This window comes from Lissotriton vulgaris, chromosome 3_1 (genome assembly GCF_964263255.1).
Source record: "Lissotriton vulgaris chromosome 3_1, aLisVul1.2, whole genome shotgun sequence".
Lineage (NCBI taxonomy): Eukaryota > Metazoa > Chordata > Amphibia > Caudata > Salamandridae > Lissotriton > Lissotriton vulgaris.
The window spans coordinates 1,183,330,469-1,183,350,193 of NC_141689.1; positions in this window are offsets into that span (position 1 = coordinate 1,183,330,469).

Sequence of the window (19,725 nt, forward strand, 5' to 3'; positions counted from 1 at the left end):
TGCTCTTGATTTGCTCCGGTGGTAGTGTGCTTAATTAAGGACCCCATTCTGGGACCTTGTTTAAAGATTTGGGGCAGGTAACCTTTTTGCTTTCGGTGCTCTTCTTGTTCCCCTGTAAACCTGCCCTTAATGTGTCAGGGGCCCCCCTTCTTTGTAGGTCACCTCCTCCCCTGGGTCGGGAAATTCCCCAGATCCTATCGCTTTCATATCCAGACAATCAATCCACAGCCAGGCAGAGACACACAGAAATGTTGAAGCACAAACACTCAGCCACTTCTAAAAGAGTGGCTTCTGGACACCCAATGCAAAAAACACCTTCATAAAACATTGTGAGCTCAGGCATACTAAACTTCACCTTTCCATCTTAAGCCTTTGGGAATATAGGCTGGAAAATATATTACACAGCCTTCCCATTCTATCCTATGGTCTAGATGGCCTTTCAACAGTGAAAAGCGAAATGAAGATTATTTCACTGTCAGGACCTGACACACTTAGTACATATCCTACCTTTCACATGCACTGCACCCTATCCAGGGGGTACCCTAGACCTACCATAGGGGTGTTGATGTACACAGAAAGGGAAGGGTAAGGTCTGGCATGTGAATGCACTAGACAGAACAACATGACAGTTTAACAAACTGCGTGCAGGCCCTGTAATGGCAGGCCTGAGTTCCCTCTTTAAGGCTACTTGTGTGGGTGGCACAAATAGTGCTGCAGGCCTACTAGTAGCATTTGCATTACCAGCCCTGGCACACATAGTGCACTTTACTAGGGACTTTACTTAGTAAGGCTAACATACCAATTATGGACAACCAATTACCATTACACTTTATACAAGGAACACTGTCTAGGAGGAAAGCAAAAAGTTTAGGGACTTCAGCCATAAAGGGTCAGGTACTACACAGTGTACGAACTGGGGTGGCAAAGTGAGCTAAAGAACGATGTTGGATTCAACCCAGATCTATGACTGGGGTTGAGTTTCTGAAAAGTTTTAACGCTCCGTCCATCATCTCCTTGTGTTTACTTCCCTAAATCAACCTTTAGAAATATATATTTTATTTCCAAGCATGCCTTTCTATTAGTGAATTCCAGTCGTAGCATATTCAGTGTACTATAGCACTCATAATTTTTTCACTGCAGTGATAGATCAATCCCTATATTAGGCATGTCTTGGCTTCTACAAGTTATGCCGCCAGGCCTTTGAGCGCACCATGGCACATCTTATAAATGACTTAGTCAATGTAAAAGGTACCTCCATTCTACATCCCAAAATGGTTCATTTAAATATGTGCTGACTATAGTTTGTGAATACATCCATTCAGACCTACAATGGCAGCCCTGAAGCCATGGTTTTAAAATCACGTATGTTGGTGGTGTAAGGCAAAACTGCAGTCAAAAACTGTCATCTGGCATTTTACACTCTTGAATAGAGAGTGGTTCTAGCCATGTCAGATTGCATGCAGTTACACAGTCCTCCCATCTAAGGGTAGAGATATATACTTCACAATTATATAAACAGCTGTCTCCAACCATTAGCCATTGTCTTGGCATGTGGATAGTGGTCACCTATGTTGAAAGGACCATATTTACATCAGGATCTACTCCACTAATCAGCAACTCAATAAAGCATGTGGAACAGTAAGGGGCATATTTATTATAGGTTTTACATCATCCTGCACCATTCAAGGGGATGCAGGGCAGTGAGAAACCTACAATTAAATTGATCAAGCCACGCAAGACCACCGAGTTTGGCCCTGCATTGCTTGGTAAATTTTGTGTGTACTGCAATGCCCTGCAAGTTGCTGCCTTGCATTATGCTACGTGGTGAGGGCATTGCCTGGGTGAAGCGTGAGTATTCCCGTGCATCCACCCATGTATTCTGACAAATTCCCAGATTTAGAAAGAGTGGCAAACCTGGGAATGCATCAGAATTGTGTGCTTCCCAACCTGAGGCACAATGAGGAAAAGTGTATCTTTATTTCTCCTCATTGTTTACTCTTTCCAAGTGTGCTTCATTCTGTAGCACACATAGAAAGAGGAAAATGTCCCTTAGGATTGTTTTTGTTCTGCACAAAAATAATTATGCTTACAACACAGGCACAGTTACACCATGATGCAAGGCTGCCTGCGCTAGGCAGTACATTGTGCGTCAACGCAGGGAAAATACAGAGATGTGCCGCACAATGATTGGTGCAGCACATTCATGCCCCTTACCTATTATGCAACGTAGCAAGGTGACTAGCTGGCTGCGCTGCACTACCTGATTTATTAGTAAATATGCCCCAAAACATCTTCTGTGCAAAGAACATAATGGGTATGTCAGGAATATAAAAACAGATGCATGACAACAGTATGAATTGTATTAGCCATTTTGGGTTTCATCATGAAATAATTTAAGTAATATTTCGTCTGCCCAAGCACAGACTGCCGAATTTATCCTGAAGTGCCTGACTCAAATACTTTTCAACTGCTACGCTGATTGTAGGGGTACTCTAGTTGGCCACGTGGGAGTTGAAATCTAATAGTTTTGTTATAAGCATTGAAGCAGCAAATGTACAGCACTATTTTGGGTTTTCTTTGAAAATGAATACTTCCTGCTATGACTGTCCAAGTAAAAAAAGTCATTAGTCCTTGTTCAGGCCATTGATTATGATACTTGTATAGTTCTAGGAAATCTCAAAAGCACCTTTTGTTACAAAGGACAGAATGACTTCAGAAAATAATCATTGCTGAGTATGGGCTGATATGTCACTGGCCCACTTTTGTTGAAGGTGGGTCACTGCCATGAATCAGGAGGAATTCACATTTGCAAATGGCTCAGAAGGAAGGTCTTTTGCTTTCTGCGGTATAGACATAGGGGCTTATTTACAAGGCCCTTGGGCCACCGATGTATCGCATTTTATATGGGAAAAAGTGACGCTCCGTCATCACAACGGGCTTGTAAATAAGTCCCATAGAATCTGAATTAGATTTTGGTGGAGATGGCACTCCATTGGAAAGATGATGTACTATCATCTTTGCTAACCTGAAGGTCTACCTGCCTAATTTACAGACTGATGGACCTTCAGTAAGTAGACTGTGCAGACTATTCTTGTCTCCGCAGCCTACATACCCTTCTGATCGATCAATAGAGCAAGGGCCTTTGGGGGTTTGTCTATGAGTTCGCCCGCCCTATTTAGAGTAGGCTCACACATGACCAGGTTTTCCTTTTACAAACCTCCTCCAAAATCATAACAGTATGAAAAAGTGTAAACGACCCCAATTCTTGGGAGAAAGCTCCTTTGATAAAGGGGTACCATTGCTTTTTTTATTTAAAAATACAAATACCCGCTTTGAGATTTTGTTTTTGAGAATAACAGAATATGAAAATGTGCAGAGCAGTGCAGTCATGTTTACAGAGCCACAGGGAACTTTCAATACATTTGTATGAACAGTCGTGACGGCGGTTCCATTAAATTCAAGAGAAGTTCGCTGGGCCAGCGGACATCTCTTTTTCATTTCTTATTTTTATTTTTTATTTTTTTAACAGTTGTTTTTATTAGAATGAAAAGAAACATCGGTCACATAAAGTTCAGCAATCATTACATAATCAGACATATATTATCCATAAAACGTTGTTAATCAAACGTTCGGTTTCACTCAACCATCTGTTTCCCTTCTGCCCCATCGGCGTGCCGTCATTTCCATTTCTGTGGTCAGTGAGAGGCAAAGTTCACCCCTATATACATACGTTAGTATGAGTATGTATGATTTTGTGTGAATGATGTGAAATGAATGATATATAGACTGCTAGCACTTTATGGTTTAAATGTGGGGTTCATACCAAGATTAGCACTGTAAACAATTAATTTCTAGCACAGAAATATTAAATTTGTACTGTAAAATATAAAAAAAAATTATATTTTTTATCAAATGTTTTCTTATCTCAAGCTACAAAAATGAAAATAAATAGAAAAGTAAAGAATAATATGTCTGCTTGAATACTCCTTTCAATTGTTGCATCCTTGTGAAATGTCTAGATTCATTCAATTTTTTTAAAGTAAATAGGTCAGGTTAGAGGTATTCGCTCATAGTGACCCCTATATACATTCCACTTGCCTTATTTCCTATCCCACTTCTTGGGGCAACCCATAGATTTGAAAACTTCATTTTCTGCGACCATACATTTGCCAAGGTCTCTTGCCCAGTTCCCTGATGATGGAACCTCAGCTGCCCCCACTTCATAGCTATTTTGCGCTTTACCAAAGTATATCTCAGGGTAGCCAACTGCCGGTCCACCTCAGTGAGATCTGTCGTTTCCCATATGTTGAGAAGTCCTAGTTGTGGTGTCAGTGTGATGTCCTTCCCTAATGTGCTTTGCATGTGCCATCTAGCCCTTTCCCATAGGGCCTATATGAGTGGACAATCCCATATGATATAATAGAAGGTTGCCTCCCCATTACAACAAAAGAGACACAGAGAGTCTTGTCGGCTCGCGTTCTTGGCAACGGTGACACCCGAGAAGTATGTTCTATGGAGGACTTTTACTTAGACAAGGCGGGGCCTAAGAGTGATAGCCGCCTCCCTAGAGGACATCAAGGCTGTTTCGTTTGCTAGTCCTCATAATCAAGCTGTCCCACGTCTGTGTGCCATTTATCTCTGAGGGATTGAAATGGGTCTGGTAGATTATTGCAGAGCTTTCGATATGTAAGCGACACTGCTTTTTTGGCAGTGATTCAGAGAGGAGATGATTCTCAAGGGGGAGATGATTCCAGAGAGCTGCTGTGAGTGAGTGACAGATCTAGAGATAGAGAAAGGCTTCTCCTTAAGCTATGTTATACTCCTCCTTCAATTCCGTAAACTGTAGTATCCTACCCTTTTTCCACATGTAACCTATCGTCGAGATACCAATAGTATCCTACCTGTTGAACCTGGACTGGTTGCAGAGGGTACCCAGCTTTTGAGCCGACCACAGTGGGGTAGCCTGGGTCAGCACATCAAGCCAGCCAAGTCTCCGATTGGCCTGATGCCACACCTCCACAGTGAGGGCTGTAGGTTCCAGATAATGGCTTTGCCCAGCCTTCCAATATACGGCCCCCAGATAGCCCTCAGAACCCATTTGATAACTGTTAAAAAGAAAGGCGGGGGCTGTCGTGGGGCAATACAACCATTGATTCACCACCGCCAGCTGTGAGTCCCAATAACACAGACGCATGTCTGGGAGTGCTATACCGCCATGATACCATCCCTTGGTCTGTTCAGTGATGGTGAAATAGGGTGCCTTTCCATCCCACAACAGAGTCCTAACCTCACTCTTAATGCTTTTGAAATACGAGTCTGTGACCTTGTATGGGCAATTCTGGAGAGCATACAGGAAACGGGGGAGAGCCAACCTCTTGTAGAGCACGGCTCGGCCCAACAGGGAAAGGGGGAGTGTTTGCCAATGTTTTACATCATTGCATAATCTATCCAGAGGCACAGCTATGTTTTTAGTGTAAAACAGTGTATGATCAGGGGTAACATAGATCCCTAAGTACCGAAAACCCTCAACTGCCTTCTCTATATCGCAGTTGGGCAGGAGTGCAGGGATCGGACAGTGGAGGTCTACATCTCTTAATTTGACAAGCAGAGTACACTTGCCTTGGCAGGAGTACCATACTCTGCAATGGTGATGGTACTAACACCATCAACAAATGTCAAAAGCAGGCCATCCGATATAAATGACCATAAGCAAACTGATGGATTCACCAACCTCTATTATAAAGCCTGTAAGTAATTTATTGCAAAAAACACAGTTGATGGACAGAATGTAGAACAATGTCATACATTCACCCCAGTACAAGGATCTGGGCCTAAATCCATCGTTTTTTTGCACTCCACACCACCCTGGGTTAGACACTGGCTATATGCAAATCAGCTCTGATCCTGTGCCTCATGGGAACAGTCCAGTCCGAACTACCAAGCCATGTCTTTCCCAGACCGGAATCAAGCATCCAAGGACCGGTTTCTGGCTATCAGCCTTCATTCATCCTGGATAGCTTGACTCCAGTGGTGTGGAGAGCCTGGGGCTCACGTCTGAGCATACCCAGCCCACTCGGGGTGAAAATTGCAAAAAACACAGTTGATGGACAGAATGTAGAACAATGTCATACATTCACCCCAGTACAAGGATCTGGGCCTAAATCCATCGTTTGTTTGCACTCCACACCACCCTGGGTTAGACACTGGCTATATGCAAATCAGCCCTGACCCTGTGCCTCATGGGAACAGTCCAGTCCGAACTACCAAGCCATGTCTTGCCCAGACCGGAATCAAGCATCCAAGGACCGGTTTCTGGCTATCAGCCTTCATTCAGCCTGGATAGCTTGACTCCAGTGGTGTGGAGAGCCTGGGGCTCACGTCTGAGCATACCCAGCCCACTCGGGGTGAAAATTTCAAAAAACACAGTTGATGGACAGAATGTAGAACAAAGTCATACATTCACCCCAGCACAAGGATCTGGGCCTAAATCTATCGTTTTTTTGCACTCCACACCACCCTGGGTTAGACACTGGCTATATGCAAATCAGCTCTGACCCTGTGCCTCATGGGAACAGTCCAGTCCGAACTACCAAGCCATGTCTTTCCCAGACCGGAATCAAGCATCCAAGGACCGGTTTCTGGCTATCAGTCTTCATTCAGCCTGGATAGCTTGACTCCAGTGGTGTGGAGAGCCTGGGGCTCACGTCTGAGCATACCCAGCCCACTCCGGGTGAAAATTGCAAAAAACACAGTTGATGGACAGAATGTAGAACAATGTCATAGGTGGAAGGAAACTCTCTAATTGAGAGATTTGGGTCTGATGTTGTTGAGGGATTTGTAGGTGTGGGTGAGGAGTTTTGAAAGTGACCCTCTTTTCAAAGGGGAGCCAGTGGAGGTCTCGTAGGTGTTGGGTCATTTGTTCGTGGCACGGTGTCCCGAGGACGAGTCTGGCTGTGGAGTTCTGGATGGTTTGGAGTTTGTCTGGCAGAGTTCTGTTGATTCCAGCGTAGAGAGCGTTGCCGTAGTCCAGTCTGCTGGTTGTCAGAGGGGGAGTGACGTCTTTCTGCAGTCAGGGGATCCATTTAAAGGTCTTGCGAAAGATGAGCAGGCAGTTGAAACTTGCGGAAGTACCTGTTTTCATCTGGTGGTTCATGGAGAGGGAGGAGCCTAGGATGATGCCAAGATTTTGTGTCTGTAGGGGTGGGGGGACACCCGAGGGGGGAGGGCCACCAGGTGTTGTCCCAGGCAGAGGTGCAAAAATATGTTATGTTATGTTATGTTATGTTATGTTATGTTATGTTATGTTATATTATGTGGACCTCGGTTTTCTCTGAGTCGAGCTTCAAGCAGCTGTCTCTCATCCAGGCTGCGATGTCCTTCATTCCTTCCTAGAAGCAGAGACTGGTGTATCCGGGATTCTTTGTGAGTGAGAGGATAAGCTGGGTGTCATTGACGTAGGATACCATGTTGAGCCCATGCTGTCTGACGATGGCGACGAGAGGGGCCATGTGGATATTGAAAAGCGTGGGGCTGAGGGATGATCGTTGGGGTACTCTGCAGTTGATATCAGTGGGTTCAGAGAGGAAGGGAGGGAGTCTGATCCTCTGTGTCCTGCCGGAGATTAAAAGATTGGATCCAGGCAAGTACGGCTTCTTGTATCCCCGCGTCGTGTAGTCTGGCTGCTAGTGAGCGATGGGAAAAAGTGTTGAAGGCTGCAGAGAGGTCTAGAAGGATATGGGCTGCAGTGTGTCCCTGGTCTAGTAACATGCGGAGGTCATCAGTGGCGGTGAGGAGGGCGGTCTCGGTGCAGTGGTTGCTGCAGAATCCCGACTGGGCGGCATCAAGGATGGAGTTTTTCTTTGATGAAGGCAGTCAGCTGAGTGTTTACGAGTCTCTCAGTGACTTTGGCCGCGTAGGGGAGGAGGGAGATGGACCTGCAGTTTTTCAGGTCCGTTGGGTCGGACGTTAGTTTTCTGGGGAGGGGTTTAACCTCCGCTTGTTTCCAGTCATTTGGGAAGATGCCGGATCTGAAGGAGGCGAAGATGGTTTGTCCCATTTCGGGTGCGAAGGCAGCAGCGGCTCTGTGGAATATGTGCAATGGGCAGGGATCCATTGGGGCTCCTGAGTGGGTTTTCTTCATTGTCGCGGTGATGCATTCGGTGGTGGTGGGATTCTAGGACGTGACAGTAGGTTTGGAGGAGGTGGTGGGGAGGGAGCTGGTGTCCAGCATCTGTTCATTGAAGCTCTGATGGTGGAACTTGATCTTCAGATGGAAGTGGGAGCTGAGCTTGTCGCAGTGTTCCTATGAAGGTGTGACGTCCGTGGCTTCGCTGGGGGGTTTTATGAAATGCTGTATGATGTTGAACAGTTCTTTGGCATTTGTCGCGTTGGTGCGCACTTTGTCTCCGATTAAGGTCCGTTTGGTGTCTCTTATGGGCCGGTGGTATTCCTTCAGGGCACTCCTGTGGTTGTTCTGTGCTTTCTTGGTTTTCTTGTTTTGCCAGGTTTTCTCTAGGCATCTGCAGGAGCGACTGGCTTCTCGTAGTTCAGTGGTGAGCCAGGCAGCCTTCAGAGGTCATTGTTTGACAGGGTGGAGGAGGGGAGCGAGCTTGCTGGCACAGCCGGAGATCCAGCGATGAAATTATATGGCTGCGGCATTGGTGTTGGTCGTGGTGCTAGGGGGTCTTGGAGGAGGGTGGCATTGAGGGTGCAGGGCAGGCTTGGGTGCAGTGGTGGTGGTGAAGGTGAGTGAACGCAGTGGTGGTCCATCCAGAGGGGCTGGGTGGTATGGCTCATTCGGGTGTTTGTCCCTCCTGTGAAAATGGGGTCGAGGGTGTGTCCAGCTCTGTACATGGGTGTGTGGACAAGCTGCTTCAGTCCAAAGTTGGTGAGGTTGTCCAGGAGAGTGGTGGAGTTGGGGTTGTTGCAGTTGTCGAGGTGGAAGTTCAGGTCCCTGAGTAGAATGTAGTCTGTGGAGGTGATGGCGTGGGGTGCGATGAGCACGGCAATGGTAGTTGTGGAATGGGTGCGAGGTCTGGGTGGTCTGTAGTGGAGGGTGCCAAGTAGAGTTGTCCTAGGGCTGGTCTGGATCTGGAAGTGGAGGTGTTCAGTGTTGAAGTAGGGATTACTTGTGCTGGAGGTGGAGATTCAGAGGGGGTTCTTGTGTGCAATGGCGACTCCCCCTCCTGGGCGGTGGGGGGCAGTCTTTTCTCTGGATTTTGTAGCCGTTGGGGATGGCAGTGGAGATTTTGGGGCCCGAGGTGGCGTTGGTCCAGGTTTCCATGAAGAAGGTGACGCCAGGCAAGAGGGGGTCGATCAGGTCCCAGATCTCTATGGCTTATCGGTGTAGGGAGCACTCATTGAGGAGGATGCATGTCAGTGTTTCGGCGGTGCGTGCATCTGGGGGGCCTTCGGTGGTTGAGGGGGCATTGGCAAAGGTGAAGAATCTGCAGCAGGTTCTGCACGAGAACTGTCCGTAGGTGGTGTTCGGCAAGGATCTTTCGCAGTCGGTGAGTCTTCCGGAATTGAGCCCGTGGAGGGCAGTGAAGTCATAATGGTGGGGCCTAGGAGACCCAGTGTTCCTGGCGCAGGCCATGGTCAGGACGCCGATCATATGTCCTCCTATAATTTATCAAAATATGTAAAGCATCTTCCTTTAGTTTTATGTTCCACTGTCTTTCCTTTTTCCACGTGGCCCCTTTCAAATAGATTTCCATTATTGTAGATGAGAACCGAAAGTATCTATTAGAAGGGGCAGGATGGTGAACATGAAAGTTATAGCAGTCTCACAATGGCAGGCCCAATAAAATCTTGCTAAATAAAACTGGCTTAGAAAATAGACATCCATCAGGCCTCAGAGAGCACACTAATACATATTGTAACAATAAGCTGTCAAGCCATGAAAAACTTCAACATGAGTCCGAAAAATCAATTCATGGTTGTTGGTATGTACCCTCTGCAATACCTAAATGATGTCCTAGCATCACTAATATGTGTCACTTACTGTTACGAGACACTCACCTGTGCTCCAGATTGTTTCACCTTGATGACGATGTAAACGATGAGAGGACAGGTCCCCAATCCCTCTAGAAACTAGCAGCGTGATACCAAGATATAACTTAGAATCAATTGGGTAGTCTCAGTGGGGGAAAAGGGGTTGGGATGTCAAGAGAAGAGAAATAATAAGATTGCAGCAGTCTTCTTTTAGGGGGACTAGCGCTTCTGGGGGCTTGAGTATTCACTGGATACAATAAACAGGAATGTAACTAGATAGTGGCTTGAGTTTACTACTAGACTCCTAAGTACAAAACACAGAAGATAAACAATGTGTATATCTGTGAGGCAGTATCTTCTTACAGTTATCATAAACTTGTAACCAAAAGTCTCCAATAATTCTTACCTACAGACTACATAGGTTTCAACCAAATTTTGGGTTGATCTGACAATCTACTTGTCGATTTATGCAATCTGCAATAAACAATACAATATTTAACATACTTTCAATTAAGTTTAAAAATCATGATAGCATTCAGTTATGTTCATCAGCATAGGTACCTGAATCCTTATATGCCCAGCTTAGGATCAGATGCCTTGAGTCCACCAAAGTTCGAAATGCTGCAAAAACAACCTTCTCCCATAAAGGAATAAAATAATGCATACAAAATATTAGTAGTCAAAATCACATCTGTGCTGTGGTGATTCTTAAGGCTAACTTTGCTTTGTGGTAACTATTTTCACACTTTTAAAAAGGCACAATTTTCTTTGTTTTATAAATGTCAATAGTTTCTGGGTACTACGGGAAAACTCGCCATAATACTCAAGATGAAGTGTGCTCCTTCTGTCCAAGAAATATAGTTCTAATAATATGCGCAGTTCAAAGAGCAATGTTCCAAGTTCTAAAGCAAATGTTCCAAGGGGAAACATCCTTTACAAAGCAACTTTTACCACGCAGTGCCTTTACGACACAACTTTTACAACGCAAACCATTACAACTCATTGCGCTGGGGGGCGATCTAGGATAGGGAATAGGTTTAATTTACTATCCAACACCTTCCCTACTATCCACGGGGACTGGAGTTGGAATAGTAAATTAAACTATTCACTATCCAGCGCCCCAAAGCACTATGCCTTGTAAAGGGATGCATTGTAAAAACAGCGTTGTAAAGGCATGCATGGTAAAAGCATGCGTTGTAATGTCATACATCCGTTCCAAGTTCTAATGTAAGCAGACTCACTGTGGGATAGTTGTCTTCCAAAAAATTCCTTGAAGCATGTTTTCTCTGTGCGCTTCTTTTTTAGGGAACACAACGCGGAAGAAGACGTCGGATCGGAGACTCAGCCCAGAACCAGGAAGCCAGGAAATTGCTGATGCAAGGCTGTCAAGCAGGAGATGCAGATCGGAAAAGCTGAAGCCAGGTGTGTATTGAAGCAGCAAGGCCAAGCCCTGAATTACGAAGGGGAGTGGTTTAAATAGGCTCCTAAGCAGGTGCTGGGTGTGGTCCTGGGTGTGGCCCAACTGTCTTTCAGGCCCAGGATTTGTAGCAACCGAGTTTGGCTTCCAACTGTCTTTCAGGCCCATGGATTGCTGGGTGTGGTCCTTGGTGTGGCCGAACTGTCTTTCAGGCCCAGGGTTTAAATAGAATAACTGCACATTATTCTATTACTTACGGCATGATGGAGCCACAGTTTAAGAACATGACATAATTACATTAACATAATTTACAGTAAACACATATATGAACAGGATGGCATTCCATGAGTTGAAATGGAAGAAATCCATACATTAACAGGATGCCTTATACAAGATACCAGTGTTATATTACCATTAACTCTGTTTCCGCTGATATGTGTTCAAATCACGGTAGACAGGGAAGGAGACGTGCATGGTGTAACACTTACTTAGTATGAAATATCGGTAAATGCAAGGCGATCCTTATTTAAAGGCACACTGTGGTGCAGACCAAGGGAGCGCACTGTGTTAATAATATGGGTTCTGAAGTCTAAAGATCAATACCAATTAAATTTTTTTAGACTATAGCAAAGGTCCTGTAATTAGAACCAACTTCCAAGGTAAGTATTAGATGATTCCTGGTCTCTTCCTGATCAGAGAAGCATTTTCATGAATGCAGACCCGAAAACCCTCCCTGGAAGGCATGACTAAGAACTCAGATACAGAAATGTAGGGCCAGGGAATATTTTCGCCTGAAATGCTTTACTGACGGCTAGAATAATCACCCCTTTTTCAATACATAGCAAATCCAGCTTTTAAGTGTGATGCAGGATACGTTTTCTGTGCAGAAGTAAAGACTAGAGTCATACTCTAGTGGTATGGTAGTTGATGAATTAATAATTGGTTGGTCCTACACATAGAGAATCACCACAGGTAAGATTTGATTAAATAATATCTATATCCACGATTGGCATAGAATCAAATGACAATATCAACAGGATTTGCCTCCATACTGGAAGTTTGTACAACGCATATCAGTTTTTGACATAATTTGTTAATCTTATATGGACAGTAATAGGCTTTGATCACATCTGAATCCCAATGTATCTACTCTCTAAGTTATAATGGGAAGAGGGCAAACTTTAGAGAACCAGAACCAGGGAAATCAAATGTAAGAATGTCTGCCTAGTATTATTATCTCTATTTTTATTGCAGTTTAGATTTATGGATGTGCCATCTAGGATGCAGTAAATGACGCACAATCTTGAAAGTAGCAACAACCAAGTATAGCTTGTTATTGAACCTTTGGAGTGGTGTTATTACCACATGTATATAATAAAAAGGAAAGAAAGTGAAACAGAGTAGCCAGTGGAGGGACACTGGGTTGATTTGGAATTCAACAAATAGAATATCCAGTCACAAACATGACAGATATCCCATCCTCCTTATTAGTGCATTAAGATATGACATATTTATATATGGGCAAATGGGGAATCTGTCATGTTTGTGGTGAAGTATCTGTCCACCAAAATCGGAATGCAAACCTTGGTTAGTGTGAGATATGTACTGTGCCGATTGTTAAACTGTGTGAATTTAAAGTGTATGTTTCTGGATGGTGTAAATGGATTCAAGGGTCTGATCCCAATTCTTCCCAGTGAAGTGTCTCCTTATTATGTTGTTGCACTGGGTAAAAGGATGTCAGCAAACCATCATCATTCTCTTAAAAAATTAATTGGGGGCCATTGTCAAAGGTCAGTGTAATCTGTAAGAGGTTGTGTGTCGGAGGCCCTGGGTCTAAATTGTTTCAAAGCTGATAGTTAGAACTGACAGCCTTTGGTCTTCCCCTAAACCTCTGGCCTTTTCACCTCCTGTTAATGAAAATCGGTTTTGTTGGCGTTTGTACTCTTTACCACTTCTAACCAGTGCTCTTGTGCTTACTTCTTTACACCTGATAAAAATTACTTACACCTAATTGGCACATCTAAATTATTTTTAAGTCCCTAGTAAAGAGGTACCACATGCATCCAGGGCCTGAAAATTAAATGCTACTAAGTGGGCTTGCAACACTTATTGTGCCTCCCACTTAAGTAGCCCTTTAAGCATGCCTTGTGACGGCCATTGCAGCCTGTGTGTAATTCTAAACTAACAATTTGATCTGGCAAAATATACCTTTTGCCAGGCCTAAACTTCCCTTTTTAATAGATATACGTCACCACTAAGGTGGGCCCTAAGTAACCCATAGGAGTGCAGTGTACTTAAAATATTGGACATTTAAATCTAGCTTTTATATGCTTCTTGCCTCCATCAAAACTAGATCCCAAATAGAGATAGTTAAATCTAGGGCACATCATTGGAAAGTACTTATAAATGCAAAGAGGGAAACGGAGGATTTGTTATGGATAAACCTGCATGAATCTCTGCTTACCAAGAACACTAAGGCATTTTGGAGAACAGCTGTTGTGGCATCAAGAGGATGCAAACCAACGCTTGATTTTTGCATACAACCAGATGAGTGGGTAACGCACTTTAGTTGTACTCAAATAATTCTAGGGCAGTAAATTCTAGTGGTGTTTCACTAGAAAGTGGTGTCCTTTTTGAGTCTTGCAATTTGCAATTTTCACTATGCCCCAGGCCATGCCCCAGGTCTTGACCGGATACCTAGTGATCTGTATAAAGAAAAGCCAGACATCTTGGGGCCATATATAAACCTGCTCTCTAACAGTATCCTAGCTAGTATGGACACCCCCCACTCTTGGAAGCTAACTGAAATTGTTACCATCTTTAAGAAGGATGATTGTGCACTTCCAGCCAATTACAGTCCTATAAGTCTCATAGGTTCCCTTCAGAATTTTTTTGTAAGCAGGTGCTTGATCACCTTCATGGTTGGATTTGTGAGGGGAACATCATTTTAGATTAGCATGCAGATTTGAGAATAAACGTGAGTATTATTGACCAGATTTTTCGGTTTAGTTGTATTTACTGGAGGGAAGTGATTAACAACAGGGGCAACTTATGTGTTGCCATTGTTGATCGTCAATCAGCCTTTTATCTGGTTCCAAGAGACAAGAAATGGGAGTTCTGGCTCCCCTTCCTAAAGAGGTTAAATGTGGATAGATTCTCCCAAGTGAAGGGCATTGAAGTAATCAATCCATATCGACAAAGGGGTAAGACAGGGGTGCGTACTAGCACACACACTTTTCACTCTATTTAAATGATGGCCGGGCACTCCTCTTTGCAGATGATACACTACTTATCTCTAAGTCGCCTCAGAGGCTCCAGCAACTGCTGAACGATTTTCAGGCATTTTGTCTGGAGCGGGGCTTAGAGCTTAATAGCTCCAAGACCAAATGTATGATTTTTTCTACCAAACTAACAACCCAGCTTAGGAGGTAGTTGCTTGTGGGTAATATCTCTCTAGAAGTAGTGGCTGAGTTTGACTACCTTGGTATGAAACTTACAAGATACCTATGTTGGTGTCCACAGGTCAAAAGGGCACATCTGTCCCTGGTACAACAAACGGTAAACATAGGAAAAATGCACAGAAAACCATATTCAGAAGTGGGGCTCCCACGCTATAGATTTACAATGTCAAAGCTCTAAGAGTGGTTTTATATGGTGCGGAGATATGAGGCTGCACAACATTTTCAACAATCTGTTACTAATAGAACATACATTTTTCAGATGTCTGTTAAGGCTCCCTCCGCACACCCATTCACTCTACTTTACTTAGATTTGTCCCAGAAAACAATTACCCACACAATTGACCTCAGAGTGCTCATGTTCTGGCATCAACTATGGTCTACTACAGCACTTGAGTCTTATATGGTGGGACTTCGTGACCTACTGTCGCCAAAATATGCAAGTGAGATCTTTTGACTCCATACTGTGAAGAAACTTTTACAGAGGTTACGCCTTGACACATACGGGGACACTCTGGAGTCTTTGTGTCAAATCCAAAAGTCCAGTCTTATAGCTGTGTATTGAGGTAGTGTTGTAATAGATAATATAAACATTTGTAAAGAATCACTCTGTTGCTTTTATTGATTTTAAACTGACCCCGCTATTTGAAAGCACTATTGATGAAATTGTTCCTCCACTAGCAAAGAAGCTATATCTACAGGTCAGGTATTGGTGCCTAATTGAAAAAACATTTAAAAAAAGGGGCATAAAGAAATGTACAGGATGGATGAGAACTATACTTGTTGCCAAGGAGGACCTCAGACACTTAAGCAGGTTATATTTGTTTGCCCTCTATGTAGACAGTCTCAAGCTTAGTGGATAGTTCCACCTTGGACAAACCTGGGAGTTAGGAAGCACCAGGACATGCTCAGAACACTGCAGCTAGACACATCTCATATTATTGTATTCTGTATGGCCAAGTTCCTAATGGCAATGTGGATCAGACGTGTCAAGCGTTCTCTTGGTAGTCCATAAGTTACCACCCTCTGTAAGGTCCCTTCATACTGTATTGTGCCACTAGGACAAATACTAGCTGACTTGTGTATTTTACCATTCATAGAAGATTTTTATTGTATTTTAGATCTTGTTTTTATGGTGAATCTCTGAGGTCTTTTAACCTCTTCGCTGCTAGGCCTTCTCCCCTGTGTTAAGCCTTTTTTTGGCTATTTGGGTTAGTTCTCCCTTAGGCCCCTGTAACTTTTTGACCACATAAGGTATCCATGCCAAATTTGCAAAATGTTCTTCCAACATCATGGGGATTCTAAAGGTACCCAGGATTTGTGGATTCCCCTGGACGGGACCCAGAAATTAGCCAAAATGCAGCTAAATTTGGTTTCTTGGGGAAAATAGGAGAAAAGTGCTGCAAATGAAAGTGTCGGTTTTTTTCCCCTTCAAATGGTATTAACAAAGGGTTTGTGGGGCTGAAATCACCAGTTTCCCAGCTTTTAGGGACTGACAGACTTTTGTCAGAAAACCAACTTTTTTTACACAGTGTTGGCATTTTACTGGGATATAGCCTATTTTTGCCATTTTTTGAGCTTTCAACCTTCTTCCAGTTAAAGGTAGAAAGGGGTACGAAAGCAATAATGGATCCTGGTGAGCTATACATTTTAGAAAATTAAACAGAATTCTGAATTCAGCAAGGGGTCATTTGTGTAGATCCTTCAAGGTTTCTTTATAGAAACTAACAGAAACTAACAGTTGAATATAGGAAAAACAGAATATTAGTTGAAAAAATTGCCATTTGTGCCAACGTTTTCACCTGTAACTTCTTCTAATTGTGACAGCTGTTTGAAAGCAATATACTGTTTCATTTGCTGAACCTTTCTGGTTGTAGCGATATTTAGAACTTGTAGGTTCACCAAGGATCTGATGAACCCAGAGCCAATAACTGAGCAGTGTCTTGCAATGGTTTTTTATTATGTACCGGTATATAGCAATTAAACGGCTCAAACGTGCCTAGCTGTAGATTTTGAACCGTAGCTCTGACGGCACCTAGGTAAACATAGCAAGGAGCCGGCAGAGGTCCAACTGAATCAGCAGGCCATCCAGCGTCAAGTTCCAGTTCTGAATTTGTGGGCGAAGGGAGTCACTTTCCCTCACAGCCGTTAACGACACCAGCAGCAACCGTATCATCATCCTCACCTGCACCAGGCCCAGCCATAATATTGTCGGAAGTGGATTGGCTAACTCATCAAGGGTTTGCTCGTTCCAGTGCTGCGAAGGCCACAGATGGTACGCAAAGTGGAGCAACCATGGAGAACCTTGAGTCGATGGTGCAGGCCTATCTGGATGACCCAACAGAGGTCTTTGTTAATACGAACCCATTGCTGTATTGGTACAGGAAAATGGCTTTATGGCCACTGATCACCACCCTGGCTATAAATTATTTGTCTTGCCCACTCGCAAGCATGTCTTCTGAACGTGTTTTCAGTGCTGCTGGTGCCATTGTAACTTCAAAAAGGACCCGCCTCTCTGCCAAAAATGTGGAGAGGTTAACACTGATCAAGATGAATCAGCACTTGATACCACCAGATTACAAAGTACGTGAATGCACGCAGGAAGAAGAGGACACCGACTTAGGTGACGGAAGTTCTTCTCTGTTACCTGACCTACTCCCGTCTCAATTCATGGAGTTTGAGGACGAGCTCTACTTCCCTGACACCGAGCCCTGAAAATGACTTCCTTTTTTTCGTCCTTATTCACTTTTATTCCTGTGTGTCTTTCTTTGTTTTGCAACTTTTACCACAACAAAACTCTAATTACCTAATCACAACAAGTCGAACAACAGCACTGTCTTCATCTTATATTCCTTATTGATTCGAAGGTACCGCAGTCTGCATTCCTGAGGTTCACAAGTTCACAACCCAATCATGCTCCTTTATACTCCTCCTCCAGACTCCCCCTATCCATTTCCCTCGGGCAGATGGATGGTTTATGACAAGTCCCCTCAAGTGGGACTGCAATTACTGACTGACTACTAAGATGCTTTCTGATTGCTGACAGAGTTACTTCTGATATTGACAGGAGAAGCTGCCCTGTGGGCCCTCACTTTCCGAAGAAGATGCGGACAAAAAGTAGAACAGGTATTGAATAATTGAGAAGATGGCATGCAGTGGACAGCAATGGCTGTCTGGCTCTGATAAAACCAATTGCTGTTTGTTTTTTGTGCATGAAATGATGATTCATATGTCTTGTCTTAGTTATTATTTAATCTTTTACACAGTAATTGTAACTCATGTCAACAACTCTGTTTTTTTTACCTTGTTTATTTCAAATTGTACTTCAAATTCAGGGGCCACTATATTGCATTTCACAAAATATGCAAAATGTCCTTGGAGCGGACTCACTTGCCAATATACCTTGATGATCGATTAAATAATATATATTTTTTCTTTATAGTCACTCACTGGGATGGATGGATCATCAGCGTCGGTTTACGGAAGAACTATGGCCAATTTGTGAGTGGCAAACAGGTAAACCAGTCTACAACAACTACTACAGCAGGACTAGATGTCTGTCTATTCGTGGTATGTATTGGTCAAGGGCGAGGCAGTGTACTGTTGTTGTTATGCCAGGCAGAGTCCACTCCAGACAGCAGTTCATGTAAAATTGGGGCAAATGGCTTGCTGCATACAATTAGATATGCTTTTTCTGTCTGACAAAGAACCTAGGTATGCTACATCAGGTTGCTTCACTCAGTGGTGCCTGCCTTGACCCTCTGCATGGCACTGCTTCAAGCTTGGGCCAAACATCTGTTACGTTTGCAAAATTTGCTGTTTTTCGGTATTTCGCAAATCTTGTGAAATTACCGAAAAATCTCAAATTCTTGAGTGGAACGGATTTTTGGCCCTTACTTGCGGCAGGGCCATGCAGATGGTCAAGGCAGGCACCACTGAGTGAAGCATCCTCCTGATGTAGCATACCTAGGCTCTTTGACACAGACAGACAAAGCATATCTAGGGTTTAGGGTTCCGTGCGATTTACTAGGGTTTTTGGGTTTAAGTTGGTATGGTTCACGCTGATTCTAGGGCTCGGGGTCCGATGCAGGCTCGTTCATAATGATGTTGGCAATATTTTAGGGGGGTTTGGTGTTCTTTGGTCCAGAATTGGCAGAATTTTGGCCTTTTTTGGTGTTTTGAGGGCGCGTGTGTTTGGGTGAAAACTAAGTGAAAAGTAGTCGTAGACCTTCTTCCTCTTCTTCTTCAAAGAGCGCAGTGGTTTGATTTTGTTCTGCCTTGCTGAGATTCTTGTGAAGCGCTGGAAATAGTGACTGTCCAGGTAAGTTTCAAGAGGATCGAAGTAGTGTAAGTGCTGAAAACAGCAATGTTTTGTGAACAGCGTAATTTGCCATGTTTTGAATATACCAGTATTGCATGTTTTTGGGGGGCTGTTTGGGGGTGTTATACATTTGTGGGGGAGGGTCTGGGGGTCTGGGAGCACTACTGGGATAGCATAATTTTGATTGGAAGTGATTTGAAGAAAATCCATGGTGGGAAAGAGGAGTTAGGGCCTAGCTGCAGAGCGCGTCTGGACCGATGTTGACTGGTTGGCTGAAAATTTTCTAAGTATGAGTTTTTACATTTGTGCTTTTGCCTGTTTAGAGGGGTTCTGCTTTTTTGCGGGTGGCTGCAGGGGTCTGGGGGCATAGCTCGCAAGGTCTAATATCGGAATCAAGTGTTTTGGACAAAATCCATGGTGAAAAAGTTTTTCCCTTTTTGCTCACTTGCCTGTTTTTGGGGTGCTGTTTGGGAGCTTCTAGGTGTTTGTGGGTGGGTTTTGGGGTCGGCGAGCACTGCTGGCACATTCTAATTTTA